The following is a 13,498-nucleotide window of genomic DNA, read 5'->3' on the forward strand; positions in this document are numbered from 1 at the left end:
ATCCTTCAACCAAATTGGATTTTAGCTTCTCTTTACTCTTCTTCCAGGATGCATCATAAAAGGACTCAATTCCTTGAACTTTGGTGATTTGAGCATGGACATCTCAGGATGATTTCCATGCCTTAATCACCTCCTGTTCTCGTTCAAGTTGCTTCTTCAAAATCTCTTCTTTCTTCAAGGACTCGGTTAATTCATCCTTAGCAATCTTACATTCTATTCTCAATTTTTCAAATTCAATAAACTGAAACTCTAGCACATTATTCCTCTCACTTAAAAACAGATTATTTTCTTTGATTTTAGCATTTTCTTTAGTGAGGGGCTTCAGTGTAACACACAAATGATTTAATTCTGTAGACATGTCATTTATTGCATCAGTAAACTCAGCTTTAGATAAATGTACTATGTTAGTCGTGATTACGTGATTACTTGAAGAACTTGTTTCTGTTTCATCAGACTTGGCCATTAGGGCTAGATTGACATAGCTGACATCTTCATCTTCATCCAGACCATCTGTTGCTCAGTCATTTTCTTGTGTAATAAAATCCATTTCCTTTTGTTTGAGAAACTCAAAATACTTCTGTTTATAATCCACAGGCTCAAACTTCTTCTTGCTGGAATCTGACTTTCTACATTCACTGGCAAAATGCCCTGCCAAGCCACATTTGAAACATTTAAATTTTGATTTATCCACCATGTTTCCATTTTTCTTAGCTGCTCCAAAGTTCTTCTTGAACTTGAGCTTGGCAAATCTTCTAGAAAGGAATGCAAGATGTTCATCAATACCATCCATGTCATCTTGGCTCAAAGTATCTTCCTTTTCAGCTACCAGCCCCTTGCCCTAATTTTCACAGACCTTTGTAGTAGACTCAACATCTTCTACCTTCACCTCTCTCTCTTTCTCTAACACAACAACCAGTGCTATGGACCCTCCTTTCTTTCTTCCTTTCTCCATCCTCTCATCTTGCTCTATTTCAAGCTCATAAGTTTTCAGGATGCCATACAGTCTCTCCAGAGTAAACTCCTTGTAATCTTGAGAGTTTCTCAATGAGACTGTCATTGGTTTCCATTCCTTTGGAAGAGATCTAAGGAACTTGAGATTCGAGTCTTTTGTCTGATAGACTCTTCCATGAAACTTCGGAGCATTTAGCAGTTTTTGAAATCTACTGAAAATGTCAGTGAGAGACTCACTATCTTCACAATGAAAGTGCTCATATTGCTGAATTAGCAGCTGCATTTTATTCTCCCTTACTTGCTCAGTACCATCTCTGATAATCTGAATTGTATCCCAAACCTCCTTGGCTATTTTGCAGTTAATGATGTTATCAAACATATCACCATCAACTCCATTAAATAATATATTCATGGCCTTCTTGTCTTTCCTGACTTGCTCAATATCAGGATCTGACCATTCATGCCTAGGCTTGGGAACAAATGGTTCATTGCCTGTTGCAGCTCTCACTGGCACATGAGGACCTCTCTTTATGCAATCCACATAGGGCTCATCTTGAGAAAGAAGATGTAGGTGCATATTCACCTTCCACTGGTGATAATTGTCTTTATCCAAAAATGCAATCTTGACTCCAACATCCTTCTTGTTCATCTTGTTGTTTTGTTGTGATATTTAAACTCTTTGTACTTCAAGAGCTTGCTCTGATACAAATTGTTATTCCCTAATAATACAACAAGAATTACAGAAGGGGGGTTGAATGTAATTCTGGCTTCTTTTTGATATTTATGAAAAATGGCTCTAACTCAATTTATATCTCACTGTTTGATTTGCAAAGTGCGGAATACAGAGTTAAGTTAATCAAACATAAAGTAATAGAAACTCAAGTCTTTAAAACTTTCTGGTGGATTTGAATGTATCCACCAGATATATATATATATATATATATATATATATATATATGTATGTATTAAGAGAACCCTGTGAAGCTTGAATAGCTCACAGCTGCTTTACAAGTGAACAACTAAACTTGCAGAGAAATGCTACAGGATATAGCTTACAAATGTTTCTCTGAAAAATGTATTTTTGCTTAGTCTATTGTTGTTGTTGTTCTACTTGCTACACTTGGTTTATATATCACCAAGTTTACATAGAATAAGATAAGATAATAAAACAAAACCTATCAAGTCTAACTTCATGCTGCTTCACTACTCTATTCCAGCATCTTTGAAAATCTTCATAACTTGCATGGAAATGGTAATGCTTATTTGTTCTCAAAACCCTGCTAAACAGGCTGCCACATTCCTTTTGCAAATATTCGACGCATGTGATTGTATTGTCATTATCAACAGATATTTGAATTGATCATCTGTCGGGTATATGCTTGTTATCCATCGGGTAGCCTTGTTGATCATCCGTTGGATAGCTTTGTTGATCATCTGTCGGGTAGCCATTTATCATTTGACTCTATTTCATTTGTGAATAATTACAAGACATCTTATATTTACATTTAATCAACCTATTCTGCATATCTACTAGCAGTCTACATGATTCATAAGCTACTACAGAATCTATACAAAGTTGTTTGCTGAAATATGCTATATTACTTATTGTTACATAAGCTACTCACCCGATGGATATCAATTTGTCATCCGTCGGGATTATATTGAATCATCCGTCGGGATTATAATTGATCATCCGTTGGGTGCTACAAAATTCACTAAGTCAAATCTACTAAGGTATTTTGTTTGGTTTATCATCAAGTACACACATATTCCTAACACAGAAGATCTCAGATCACAAGTTACAGTAACTGTTGACTTGAAGCTTAAAGAAAAAGAGAAGATAGGAGAGAAGTCAAAGATTTCAAAGTCTAATGTCAAAGATGTTGGAAAGAAGAAGAAGGAAGATTTTTTTAAAGCATTCTGAGCCGAGGAAGTGGAATTAACTCTGACATTAATCAAGTTAAAGAAGCAGTCCAGGATGAAGAGTAAATCTGATATTCACTGAAGCAAGATTGAATATGCACACTTGATTCCTGCATGTCACACCCCAACTTAAACAGCAAATTAAATATAACTATTACAAAATTTAATAATAAATAAACATACCCAAATCCAAGATCTTACAGTTTAGGGTTTGGAACAGCCCAACACTACCATCTATTATAACTGATTTTAAATACCGAGTCCTCACACAAACTACTATCACTTATTCTACCTGAACTCGAACATAGGCATCAGCATCACAGGTCTTACGGGCAGTCTGCTTGAATCTAACCATAGCTGCTAGCTGTAATATCAGGGTAAAGCAAGGAGTGACCCAAATGCTTAACAAGTGCTAAACAATACGATACAAAACATAAATCGAGATATATATTAAAGAATGTCAATGGGAGGACATGACCAATGATAATGAGAGATAAAACTTTGGGTGATGGCATCATTTTGTTGGTATAAAAAAAATCATATCTTAATCAAAATTATTTTATGACGCTATGGATTACAGTCGGTGATCAGCCGCGAAGTAATCCCGAACCTCGCTGGGTTCTAAAACATTAATGGGAATCCCTAGGCAACTTTTAAGCCTAATATAAGTGTGGAAAGGACTCGCGTCTCAGTCCAGATCCACTATTCAAAGAAAATATTTATCCCCCTTTGGGACTGAAAACCCACATTTTATTTATTTCAAAAACTGATGCCGATTTATAACAAAATCTCTTTTACAGTAAACATTTTTTTATCAAGGGATTATAGATCAACTCGAAATACGGGAAATATGGTACTGAATCTCAGGGCCATGATTCACAAAATTATACACTATTAAAGTAACTGAATGGTTTTCATATATCAAAGATTGGACAAGGGGATTTAGTGAGGCTATTGGATATTATAAAGGGTAATGCCAAATTGGGCTTAAAGCAATGGTTTCTCATCAAGGTTCAAGTCCTGGATCATCAAGAAGATAAGCTTCATGAATACTAAGGGTGTTAAGGTATGCAGAAATGATCTTTAACTCAGGATATATCATAATTGTCAAGCTTCAGGATAAGAAAGAGGGGTATCAATCAATGAGGAATCACTTTGATAAGTATCAGGATGAGATATCAATACTTAGGAATCATCAGCATGTTAATCAAGAGAATCAACCAAGAGTTATAATTACCCTTTCTTTTATCCTGGCATTCTAATTACTTTAATATACTATCATGATAAGACAACTTTGCAATACGTACTCGAGGGTTCATGGCATTTTTATATAATTCAAAGATAAACATAAGATACGCTTGATTTAATATATCAAATGACACAGGATAGTTGTAGCAATGTATGAACTATTAGCAGTAAATATGAAGGACAAGTTAAATCACTTGCCATGAGAAAGGCTGGTCTCGTCTGACTGGTAGGAGCAACTGGAGCTTCACTCGACCTTTATGGCAAGTTTTCCCTCATCTCGAGATCCTACATAAATAATAATAATCCTTATTATAATATATTCTCACCAACTTAACCTATTTACAACCCGAATTTAAACACGGATGGCACTTAGGCCTATATGCACTTAATTTATATTCACCTTTAATTTATAGTTGCACACACATAGCCACATAATCACATATCATATATTAATATCAAATAACACCATATACACCATAATGCAACACTAGGCTTGGATGATCTCGATCCCCCAACTTTAGTCACTTGGTCGCTAAACTAGACAAAGTCTTCTAATTTTGGCTTCCTAACTCGATGTGCCTTTACTAAACTATCCAAGACCTATTGACCCTCACTTGAGCCTTTTATTATACTGACCTTATACTATCTTACAACTATGGTGGTTAACCAAGACCTCACTCCTAAGTGTTCTAAAACTATGTGATGAGTGAAAGTGTTCACTGGTGCAAATTTCAGAATGACATCTATGATTTCTTGAGTGCATTTGACACCCTTAAACTATAGGTTTTCCTTCAAAACTCTTACAAAAGACTCTCCTGACCTAAGGGCATCTCCCAAACTTACAAATCATCAAGTTTTTGAAACAACAAGTTATGTATTTTATAAAAGATATACATGACTTATTACCATGCATCAAGAAGAATTAATCAATATTAACACATTATTCCTACTGAAATTAAAGCTTACTAATAAAATCTTTCCAAATGATCAAAATCTTATAACATTCTAAGTGAAATCCATATGCATGCATGTCTTCGAGTTTTGCAAGCCAAACAACATGTTTTCTAAATATGTTTTGCCAAGAAATTTACATGCAAGCCTAGCATGAGCTATATCTAGATGATCACTTAGCATGCAAGGAGTTTCATCAAATTTTCACTACAAAATTCAAGCCATTATCACATAAACATGCAAAAATTGAACAAAGCAACAAGAATGGTCTCAAGAACCATTCATTCGGCTCCCCTATGGTCATGGCCGAATGAAAAGGAAGGGAATGGCCATTTAACATCAAGAGTTTCCTTCTCAAGACTTGGCACTTCACCATTCCTTGTAGTCCTCTCAAAAACAACCTTAAACTCACAAGAATCAAGGTTGTACTTTGAGTTTCAACTAAAACCTTAACATGCAACCTTAAAACTTAAACTTTCTACTCAAAACTCTTTGAAATATATGTGATCATGGTATGGGAAGTAACATTTACTTGTGTAGGAGGTGGGAACTTGATTGAGAAAGAAAGAAAATGGGGAGGGGGTGGTTTCGGCTGAAAAGCCGAGAGTGAGGTGGTAGGAGCCGAGAGTGAGAGAGAGGAGGGAGAGAAGAAAGAGTGTGGTGTGGGTGATGTGTGAAATGATCATGTCTTTTACTTGTTTTATGGTTTTTGTTTTGACAAATGTGAGTGGGAATAGGAATTGACATGACTACCCTTCCACTTATACTTGCATCATTTTGCATGCAAGGGTAAAGGAGGAATTTGGCTAGAAAAATAAGAGTTAGTGGGGTGGTAATTGTCTCTTTAGCCCTTTTGGATTGAATAGAAAGGATTTGCATGCAAGGACAACTATGTAATTTGCTAATTATAACAATTAACATTTATAAAGATTTATTTTTGTAAAATAAAACACAAGTTCAAAAATTATAAAATTTATACCATAAAATAATTTGGATTTTTAGAAATTTTATAAAACTACTTTTGAAATTTGTGAACAAAATAACCTTTAAAGAGAAATTTATTCAAGGTTTAAAATATTCCTTATAAATCAAAAATGAAAGAAATAAATAAACTTTTGCTTTGAAAATTCATATACCACATAACGAATTTAAGACGCAGAGTTCTCATTCACACAAGCATACAATAGTTGCATATATTGACATTCGGCTTTTAAAGTTGTACTAAATTTACAATTAATATTACACAGAAATGCCGGTTGTAACATCCTCTCCCCCTTATGGGATTTTGTCCCCAGAATCTAAGAGAACAGATGAGGATACCGGGAACGCATATCAGACTCTAACTCCCAAGTCGATTCTTCGACCTTAGGGTCCCTCCAAAGTACTTTTACTAACTTTACTGACTTATTTCTAAGACTCTTCTCTTGCCAGTCGAGTATTTTGACCGGTTGCTTGACAAATGACAGGTCTGCCCGAATTTCTACTGGTTCATATTCTATTACATGGCTAGCGTCAGTATTGTACTACTTAAGCAATGACACATGGAACCCATTATGCACGTGCTGATACTGAGGTGGTAAGGCCAACTCGTAGGCCACCTTCCCTACTTGACTTAAAATTTCAAAAGGACCTATGTATCTAGGTGCTAACTTCCCTTTCTTGCCAAATCTAGATAACCCTTTTCTAGGTGACACCTTCAACAAAACAGCTTCGCCAATTTGGAATTGAACATCCTTACGTGCCGGATCCGCATACTTCCTCTGTCTATCTTGAGCAGCAAGTAGCCTTTTCTGAATTAACTTGACTGAGTCATGCAATTGTTGTACCAATTCCGAGCTGAGAATCCTTCCTTCTCCTACTTCATCCCAACTTGTTGGTGATCTACATTTTTGTCCGTACAAAGCTTCGTATGGTGGCATGCCGATACTGGAATGATAGCTATTGTTGTAAGAGAATTCAATCAACGGCAAGTGGTCATCCCAACTTCCTGCAAAATCGATTGCACAACTGTGCAACATGTCTTCGATTGTTTGAATTATCCTTTCGCTTTGTCCATCAGTCTGCGGGTGGTACGCCGTGCTCATATTCAATTTCGTGCCAAGACATTCTTGAAATTGCTTCCAAAATCTCGAGTTAAATCGGGGATCTCTGTCTGAAACTATTGATACAGGTACTTCATGCCTTAGTACGATTTCGCGCACATACAGATGAACCAATTTGTCTAATGACGATTTCTCGTTAATTGGAAGGAAATGCGCTGACTTTGTAAGACGGTCAACTATAACCCATATAGCGTCATGCCCGGATTTCGTTCGCGGTAGTCCTACTATAAAGTCCATAGCGATATTTTCCCATTTCCATTCTGGAATCTTTAGGGGCTGAATTAATCCGCTTGGTCGTTGATGTTCTGTCTTCACTTTCTGACAAGTATAACACTTCGCAACCCATTCCGCTACGTCTCGCTTCATATTTGGCCACCAAAAGTTTTTCTTTAGGTCCCGATACATCTTGGTACTTCCCGGGTGGATTGAAAATTTCGAATTGTGGGCTTCGTGTAGGATCTCATTCTTTATTTCAGGTACATGAGGAATCCATATTCTGGAAGAAAACCTTAGTTTCCTTGCTCATCCCTTTGAGTATTAATCTCCTCTCCAGATAACTGATTCTTCTCTTTCTCCATTACTTCTTCTTGACATTTCTTTATCTTTTCCACTAGTGTTGGCTGAAAAGTCATTGCACGACAAACTTCTTCAACTTCTCCACAATCACAAAGTTCCAGTTCAAATCTCTTGATTTCTTCAGATAATTCCTTTGATCTTGTCATCATATTCAGTCTCTCCTTCCTACTTAGAGCATCGGCCACAACATTCGTCTTTCCAGGATGGTAATTTATCGAACAGTCATAGTCCTTGATCAATTCCAGCCATCTCCTCTGCCTCATATTGAGCTCCTTCTGAGTGAAAATATACTTTAAACTCTTGTGATCCATGTAGATTTCACACTTTTCTCCGTAGAGGTAATGTCTCCAAATCTTAAGTGCGAACACTATGGCGGCTAGTTCCAAGTCATGCGTCGGGTACTTCAACTCATGAGGTTTCAACTGTCTTGATGCATACGCGATCACCTTACTGTGTTGCATTAACACACAACACAATCCCTTATGTGAAGCGTCGCTGAATATCACAAAGTTTCCTTGGTCATCTGGAAGTACTAACACCGGAGCTGTTACCAATCTCTGCTTCAACTCTTGAAAGTTATCCTCACATTCTGCACTCCATTCAAACTTTTGATTCTTTCTGGTTAACTTGGTCAATGGCGTGGTGACTTTCGAAAAATCCTTGATGAACCTTTTATAGTACCTGCCAACCCTAGAAAACTTCACACTTCCGTAGGAGTCTTTGGCCTCTCCCAACTCATAATTGCCTCAATCTTTGCCGGATCCACTTAAACTCCTTCATTTACAATGACATGCCCCAAAAATTGAACTTCCTTTAACCAAAACTCACATTTGGTAAACTTGGCATACAACTTCTCTTGATGAAGTATCTCCAATGCTATCCAGAGGTGCTGTTTATGTTCTTCTTCCGACTTAGAATAAATAAGGATGTCATCAATGCATACCATGACAAACTTGTCCAAATACTTCTTAAATACTCGATTCATCAGATCCATAAATGCGGCTGGGGCGTTGGTCAATCCAAACGGCATTACTAGGAATTCATAATGCCCATATCTGGTCCTAAATATTGTCTTGGGAATATCTTCTTCTTTGATCTTCAATTGATGGTATCCCGATCTCAAGTCAATCTTTGAAAAGCACTTTGCTCCTTTCAGCTGATCAAAAAGGTCATCTATTCTTGGTAGTGGGTAGCGGTTCTTGATCGTTACCTTATTCAACTCTCGATAATCTATGAATAGTCGCATACTCCCATCTTTCTTCTTGACAAACAGAACAGGTGCTCCCCATGGCGACGTACTTGGCCGTATCACTCCTTTAGCTGGCTCGCCAACTCTTTCATTTCTGCTGGTGCCATCCTATATGGGGCCTTTGAAACTGGTCCCGTGCCTGGAGCAAGATTGATCTCGAACTCGATTTGTCGATCTGGTGGTAAGCCTGGTAGTTCGTCTGGAAACACATTGGGAAACTCATTAACTACAGGGATATCTTCTATGTTGGGGTTGCCCTTTTTTGAATCCACTACATACGCTAGGAACGACTCACAACCTTTTCTAAGTAGCTTCTTAGCCTGAACGATTGTGAGAAATAGTTGTTCTTGCCTCTGCTCCTTAAATACTACCTTCTCTCCACTCTTTGCCTTTAAATACACTTTCTTGGTCTTACAATTAATCTAAGCGTTATTTTCTCCTAAGCAATCCATGCTTAAAATTATATCAAACTCTCCCAACTTGAAGAGTATCAAGTCGGCTGAAAACTTATACCCCAAAATATCAATCTCACACTTCGGACAGAATTGATTCACAAGAATCTTCTCTTGGTTCGCAATTACCACATTTACTACCTCGCTCATATCATTTTATCACATTGAAGCTTATCTACAAAAGTTTCTGATATGAAAGATCTTGTTGCTCCCGAATCAATCAATACTTTAGCTTTGACATTATTGAGTAAAAGTGTACCTGCTATCACCTCAGAATTCTGAACAACATCCTTCATCTTCAGATCAAATGTCCTTGCTGTTGCTTGCGGGGTTGGTGTAGGTGGTGGAGGTAATGCCAATACCTCAACTAGCACGCTCGCACTGGTGTTTGCCACATTCATCAGAGCTTTGACTGGTCCAGTTGCCTTGCACTCCCTAGCTATGTGTCCAGTTTTCCCACACTTGTAGCACGTAACTCCTGGCTTCGGCATCTTGCACTCATTCACCAAATGTCCCTTCTGATTGCACCTATAGCATGTCATGCTCAACTTATTACACACTCCGGGGTGCCTTCTTCCACAGTGCTTGCATTCGGGTCTCTGGAATCTGTTTTCTCCAACTTGTCCTTGGCTTGCCTGGTTGTTCCCCTTTGATTCTTGCCTTTTACCCAAATTTCCCTTCTTTTGAAAATTTCCGCCTTTCTGGAATCCGATCCTCTTTACATTCCGATCTTGTGAACTTCCCGCTTCAGACTTTTCTCCATATAATGGAACCTTCCTCTTCTTGTTATCCCTCTCCTTCCTTGACTGCATCCCATTATTCTCAATCAGAGCAGCTTTCTGAACTACTCCCGCATAAGTTTCAAGCTCAAACATAGCCACTCTATCTCTGATCCAAGGCTCCAATCCTTGCTGAAATTTCTTCGCTTTTTCCTCCTCGGTGCTGGTATACTTTGTCACAAACCTTGACAACTCAGTGAACTTCTTCTCATACTCCAGTACAATCATGTTCCCTTGCTTCAGCTCCAAAAATTTAAGCTCCATCTGATTCTGCATGTACTTAGGGTAATACTTGTCCAGAAATAACTTTTTAAATCTCTCCCAAGAAACCTGTTGAGTTGCTTCCATAGCTTTTACTGATTCCCACCAATAGATGACTTCGCCCTTCAAGAAGTAAGTAGCATACGGCATCTTCTGATCGTCTCCTAACTGTACCAACTCAAAAGCCCTTTCCATCTCCTTGATCCATGTGTTAGCTATTACTGGATCAGTGGTATCATGAAATGCAGGTGGATTCACATTCTGAAAAGCCTTGAAAGTGATAATTTGTCTAGGTGGTACTGGTGGTTCAGGTGGTTGGTGTGGTACACGGTTATCTTGGTTTTCAATTCACTGTTGAAGAGTTAGTTGTTGTTGGGCTATAGCATTGGTTTGTTGTTGCAAAGTTTCCAGTAGTCGAAGAATATTTGGGTCTGTGGTGGATGTGGTTGTTGGGTTCTTCTTTTTGGGAGGAATGATCCTGAAATAAGAGTTATGTCAAAACAGATATGAATAATAAAACAATTCGAGGGTATCGCATGGCATTCTTATTTATATGTGAGGTCAGGTTTCAAATTAAGCAGATATGATGATGCATATAAAAGCATATAATAACAGTTGAGAGCAATTGGAACAATAGAGCATGATTATTGAAATTTAAAGGTCACAATACAGGGGATTAGAACAAAGTCTGATTCTAGGATCAACAGGCTTATTTAAAGGAAATAATGGAAACAACTGGGAAATTCTACGGAGTCTGATAGTACAACAACATGAAAGGTAAATGGAAAGAACTAAGGCTCCACTCCATCTGAACGGGGCTTGGTAGTCTTTTCCTCTCGAAGTGTCTTCACAATGCTTTGGAGCTCATCCGCCACCATCTGAATGACATACTGGCTGGTGCGGTCCCGGTGCGCTGGCATCTCCTCAAGCTTAGTGTTGACGTACTGAACCAAGGTCTCAAGTCTCGCAGTCATCTGCTTTTTGGGCTTCCCTTCATAGTTTTGGCTATCCGGGTACACGTTCTTCAGTCGGCCTATCAGTCGGTCATACTTTCCCTGAAGCATGTCAAACTCGCGCCTCAACTCAGCATACACGGTGAAAGCAATAGTGTCGTCCGAACCAGAGGATGACGAGCAATGCGCCATTTGCTGACAAACCAATAAGAGGAGTATTAATAATAAACTTACTTAACCTACTCTCTCGCATATTATCTATAACCTACACATATATCCTTTAACCTATTTGGGCTATCCAGGGACTCTAAACCGTAGCTCTGATACCAAAACCTGTCACACCCCAACTTAAACAGCAAATTAAATATAACTATTACAACATTTAATAATAAATAAACATACCCAAATCCAAGATCTTACAGTTTAGGGTTTGGAACAGCCCAACACTACCATCTATTACAACTGATTTTAAATACCGAGTCCTCACACAAACTACTATCACTTATTCTACCTGAGCTCGAACATAGGCATCAGCATCACAGGTCTTACGGGCAGTCTGCTTGAATCTAACCATAGCTGCTAGTTGTAATATCAGGGTAAAGCAAAGAGTGAGCCAAATGCTCAACAAGTGCTAAACAATACGATATAAAACATAAATCGAGATATATATTAAAGAATGTCAATGGGAGGACATGACCAATGATAATGAGAGATAAAACTTTGGGTGATGGCATCATTTTGTTGGTATAAAAAAATCATATCTTAATCAAAATTATTTTATGACGCTACGGATTACAGCCGGTGATCAGCCGCGAAGTTATCCCGAACCTCGCTGGGTTCTAAAACATTAATGGGAATCCCTAGGCAACTTTTAAGCCTAATATAAGTGTGGAAAGGACTCGCGTCTCAGTCCAGATCCACTATTCAAAGAAAACATTTATCCCCCTTTGGGACTGAAAACCCATATTTTATTTATTTCAAAAACTGATGCCGATTTATAACAAAATCTCTTTTACATTAAACATTTTTTTATCAAGGGATTATAGATCAACTCGAAACACGGGAAATATGGTACTGAATCTCAGGGCCATGATTCACAAAACTATACTCTATTAAAGTAACTGAATGGTTTTCATATATCAAAGATTGGACAAGGGGATTTAGTGAGGCTATTGGATATTATAAAGGGTAGTGCCAAATTGGGCTTAAAGCAATGGTTTCTCATCAAGGTTCAAGTGCTGGATCATCAAGAAGATAAGCTTCATGAATACTAAGGGTGTTAAGGTATGCAGAAATGATCTTTAACTCAGGATATATCATAATTGTCAAGCTTCAGGATAAGAAAGAGGGGTATCAATCAATGAGGAATCACTTTGATAAGTATCTAACTTTTAGGGTTCAAGGTAATGTTCTATAGGGGTTCAAGTATCAGGATGAGATATCAATACTTAGGAATCATCAGCATGTTAATCAAGAGAATCAACCAAGAATTATAACCACCCTTTCTTTTATCCTAGCATTCGAATTACTTTAATATACTATCATGATAAGACAACTTTGCAATACGTACTCGAGGGTTTATGGCATTTTTATATAATTCAAAGATAAGCATAAGATACGCTTGATTTAATATATCAAATGACACAGGATAGTTGCAGCAATGTATGAACTATTAGCAGTAAATATGAAGGACAAGTTAAATCACTTGCCTTGAGAAAGGCTGGTCTGGTCTGACCGGTAGGAGCAACTGGAGCTTCACTCGACCTTTATGGCAAGTTTTCCCTCGTCTCGAGATCCTACATAAATAATAATAATCCTTATTATAATATATTCTCACCAACTTAACCTATTTACAACCCGAATTTAAACACGGATGGCACTTAGGCCTCTATGCACTTAATTTATATTCACCTTTAATTTATAGTTGCACACACATAGCCACATAATCACATATCATATATTAATACCAAATAACACCATATACACCATAATGCAACACTAGGCTTGGATGATCTCGATCCCCCAACTTAAGTCACTTGGTCGCTAAACTAGA

Source organism: Apium graveolens, chromosome 4, assembly GCF_009905375.1.
Source record: "Apium graveolens cultivar Ventura chromosome 4, ASM990537v1, whole genome shotgun sequence".
Taxonomy (NCBI): Eukaryota; Viridiplantae; Streptophyta; class Magnoliopsida; order Apiales; family Apiaceae; genus Apium; species Apium graveolens.